General features: G+C 48.4%; 1 non-coding gene across 1 annotated transcript; it reads left to right on the forward strand.

The window, feature by feature from the left end:
• The first annotated feature begins 815 nt into the window (after positions 1-815).
• Positions 816-1,000, forward strand: LOC126519759 (U2 spliceosomal RNA). The gene has a single exon (XR_007596661.1). It is a non-coding gene; the product is annotated as a U2 spliceosomal RNA (small nuclear RNA).
• The last annotated feature ends 3,439 nt before the right edge of the window (positions 1,001-4,439 follow it).

Raw genomic sequence — 4,439 nt, forward strand, 5'->3', positions numbered from 1 at the left:
CCGCCAAGTAACACAGAACCTACCACCAACACACAAGCAACGCAAGCATGATCACATACGCAACGTTGAACAACGCGCGGTCCGCGCGAGCCGGAGAACGATCACGCCGAGAACGAACACGCCACGGCGTCGCTCGGCGCCACCATCATGCCTTCTCAAAAATCACTAAACGATCCTGTCCCTAGGCACCTATGATCAGGTCACGTGAGGGATTTTTGTACGACAATTAGACGCACGCGGCTTGCGTGCGTCTGGAACACGGTGTAGTCTAGTCAGGTCTAGTCAGCAGGAGAGCACCGGGAACGAGAGTTATCGCTTGGCGCCGTTGCTAGGAGTGACATCACGGCGTCCCGCAGGCTCGTAAGCCAATAGCGTGGTGCTGCGGTTGCCATGCGTTGTACTTTCTGGATATTCCAAATACGCGTTCCGTTTTCTACGAGGTAGCCTTCGTTGGTTTTGCGTTACAAACAAGCTTGCACTCGGGTCTCGTTTCTACGCGACAGCGTTTCGTTAACAGCGAAAGACTGCGGCGTCGCGAGTTCATCCATGAAATAGGGAGCGTTGAGTCTTTAGACAGGCTGAATTTTATAATATTGCCCACGCTCTTGCTGAGGTTACCAATGTCGGCAGGGCGCCCACAAGGCAGTAGTACAATGAAGTGAAGGACATCGCTTCTCGGCCTTTTGGCTAAGATCAATTGAACCGGACTTATATCTCTCTATGTCTAGATTGACTCTCTGTTGACTTTGATCTGCAGTCCTGGTCTTTTTCTTTTTTCCTGTTATATTTATAATCGCTAATTTATAGTTACTTACCCGTCTTATCGCACTGGCACATATGAATAAAAACCTCTGTTATCAGCTTAATATCTGATACGGGTTCTGTATGGTCCCACGATATTAAACCTATTTTTGGAAGTTGGCGGAGTGCTTGAAGCCTGCTTCACCTCCGCCGCAGGTCGGCCCGGTATTGCACTACCTCCGGGATCGGGCCCCGCTCACTCAGGTGAGACTTCATTCAATCAAAATGAAGAGCACAAGCTCGAAGCGAGCACTGACTTGACACGCACCATTCCTATACTATACGCAACAATGCCGGTTCGCGGACCATGAGAGTAATTAAACTGTCGCTCCATCTGTGTGTAGCGTCGCACTTGTTGCGTCGCAAATGCGGCAGCCGCACCAGCAAATTTCTAGTTATGGCCTTCGAGAAAAATAAATGGAAGCAAAAGAAAGAACCAGAATTCCTATTTATCCGATGTCTCTGAACGATTGTCTCCTGTAAAGAGTGACTTGGGGGGAGGGGGGTAGGATTAGCCGTGGGGTTCGCGATCAATATGAATCCCACTCAAAGCCAACACTGGATTTTGGAGTTCACAATCGCTTGGATCCGTAAACCACCGCGCCGACGCAAGCTCGCCCTGCCGAAATCCGCTGCCCAAGTGGAAGAAAGATTCCCTATGAGAGAAAAATAGAGTGCCCGATTTCTCGCAACTACTGTGCAGCCTTTGTGTGCACATTTTCGCAGCAGTGGGACCGAGCGCCTCGAAAACAAACTTGTCGTATGCCCAAATGTGGCGAAATATATTCAAGGGTTCAAAGGTGCCTCATCTTTCTAACCTGTGTGTTCCGAAGACCTGTTGCTACCTTTTCATCATCAACATCATCATCATCATCATCCTGGCTACGCCCACTGCAGGGCAAAGACCTCTCCCATGATCCTCCAAGTACCCCGGTCAGGTGCTGATTGTCGCCATGTAGTCCCTAACCTAATCTGCCCTCCTAACTTTCTGCCACCCCCTGCTACGCTCCCCTTCTCTTGGAATTCAGTCTGTAACCCTTAATGACCATCGATTATCTTCCCCCCACATTGCGTACCCTGCGCATGTCCATTTGTTTTATTTTGGTTTAAACTTTGGTGTCATTAAGTAGCGTTTGTTCTCACACCCCCCAATCTGCTCTATTCCGATCCCCCCGTGATGCTACACCCATCATCCTTCTTTTCAGAGCCCATTGCGTCGCCCTCAATTACCCTTCGGTAATCCTTAAAGCTTTTTGTTGGGGCACTCGTGGCATCTTTCTCGTTTAAATAAGTCAAATTTTTTTCAGTTTTGGGGGGAGAACTCAATGAGCTAGGCGCGATTGTGTCCCCGGCGCCGCTCTCAACAAGATGGCGGCGCCCAGGATTTTTGCCTGCAGGTTCGGCCTAACGCTGAACAAGCCTGCAGAGCAGTGAAGCCGCAATGAAGGGGCAAAAAGTAGTGCAGCGAAGCGCTTGCTCGGGCGAAAAACGCAAATAGCCGAACATACAACCAAATCGCCAAATAGGAATTTCTATTATTGGAAATTCGAGTTCAGTTCGCGCATTGCGTTCGCCTAAGGTAAAGAACATAAATGCGAGGGCCACAGCAGTCAAGTCAAAGCTTAGGATTGCGTACCATATTTTTTTTCTTGCCTTTTACTCCTGGCCTGCGTGGTCCTAGCGCGAATGCACACGAAAGTAATGAAATATTGAAAACACGACATAATGCGGTGCGGCTGTATCATATCTATTTTGTGTGCTTTGTTCTTTGTGGACTACAGCGGTGTGCCTCATGAGAAAGTTTCGGTGCCCTTCTACTGTGACCGGTGAAGCTATATTTAAAACCACATTGATTTGTACGGTTACTGCTACAAACTGCGTGCGGGTGTTTTTCTTTTTCGCTGCCAACGATGGGTTATCGCAACCCCGATCGGTTCTGCTGCTACGCTAGACGCGTGCTTGCCAACGGTTGGCTCTATACGCGACCCGCGACGCGTGGTCGGCACATTCAAGCAGTCAATTGCAAACCGTTCCAAGGAGAAGGATGTACTCCACTTGCCACCGGGAGGGCTAGTTCAACGATTGTACTTTTTGACCCTCGAGGAAGCGCCGCCATCCCACGTTTTCTATAATACGATAAGATTCAGAGCGACCGCGACCACTTGTCTTTGTCAGTATCTCGGAAACCCTTTCTCTTTTTTTTTTAATCCAGATACTCAGACGCGCCCGTGTTCACGCGCACTCGCTCTCTCCGATAAGCAGGGAAGCTCGGTTGGGGTGGTGTCGGGCCTTGCGCATGCGCTGCTGAGCTCGTCGCTTCGCCGGCCGGTCGACGCTGGCGCGGTACTGGTAATGAACTTCGACGTGCATGGTGAAACGTCACTTTGTATTGCCACTGTAGACTAGCGATGCAATGTGTTTGCGAGCGATTGGAGAAATGAGAAAGCGTGCACTGTCTACAGTTCATGCCCCTCTAGAGTAGTGGAAATGTTCCTCCAAGTATTAGGCTTGTAATTTGCGCCTACGAACATGAACTAAACAAAGAAAATGGTCTGCAGCCGCCTTCGCTTCACAAAATTCCCGTACGAAGAAATTTGCGTGTGCAAATGACAGAGCAAAAGAGAGAAACCATGTAAAGAAGAATGGCTGCCTTTTTCGTGATCTCGCGCATGAAACCAGACGATAGATTAATTTTAGCCGTTCATTTCGATTTGCCGAATGTAAACCGGAACACTTTCTCCACGCGGTCTTCAGATTTGAATGGCAATCAATCACATCGTTTCTTTTTTTTTCTTTTTTTTCTGTTTGTTCTCTCTGGAACCAAAAGAATTCAGAACGCCATTTCAATCTTAGATTCGATTAGATATCGTGACTGGTATGCTGAAAAATCACGCCTTGCGTTACGTCCCCCCTGGTATATCTGGTGTTAACCTTCATGATCACGGCATTAAAAATCGCCAGTTCCCAAACTTTAATCGCGCCGATGATGAACCGATATGCTGGATTCTTATTGTAATGATTTTATAGACAGCGGTTGTTCTATCCCTATTGGAAAATCCTATTTAAATTCAAACTGGATTATACAGGTTTAAACTGGGTTTAACAGGGACCTGTTTAGCAACAAACAGGTATGAACAGGACCAGTTTACACAGGAACAGGTTTGAACGGGGTCCCGTTTGGCATGCAAACAGGTATAAACAGGACCAGTTTACACACCAACAGGTCTGAACGGGGTCCCGTTTGGCATGCAAACAGGTATAAACAGGAGCAGTTTACACACCAACAGGTCTGAACGGGGTCCCGTTTGGCATGCAAACAGGTATAAACAGGACCAGTTTACACACGAACAAGTCTGAACGGGGTCCCGTATGGCATGCAAAGTGGTATAAACAGGACCGGTTTACACACGAACAGGTCTGAGCAGGGTCCCGTTTGGCATGCAAGCAGGTTTAGGCACGACCAGTTTACGCAGAAATAGGTCTTAACAGGGGCCGGCCCTGTTTGCAAATAAACTGGCTTATACTGGACGCAGCTGGCACCATACAGGGCGCCTATTTGGCACAAAAGCTGGTTTAATCTGGAGCTTTGTGGCAACCCTACTGGGTGGTATCATGCATACCAGTTTTGCATGCATAAC

This window comes from Dermacentor andersoni, chromosome 10 (genome assembly GCF_023375885.2).
Source record: "Dermacentor andersoni chromosome 10, qqDerAnde1_hic_scaffold, whole genome shotgun sequence".
Classification (NCBI taxonomy): Eukaryota; Metazoa; Arthropoda; class Arachnida; order Ixodida; family Ixodidae; genus Dermacentor; species Dermacentor andersoni.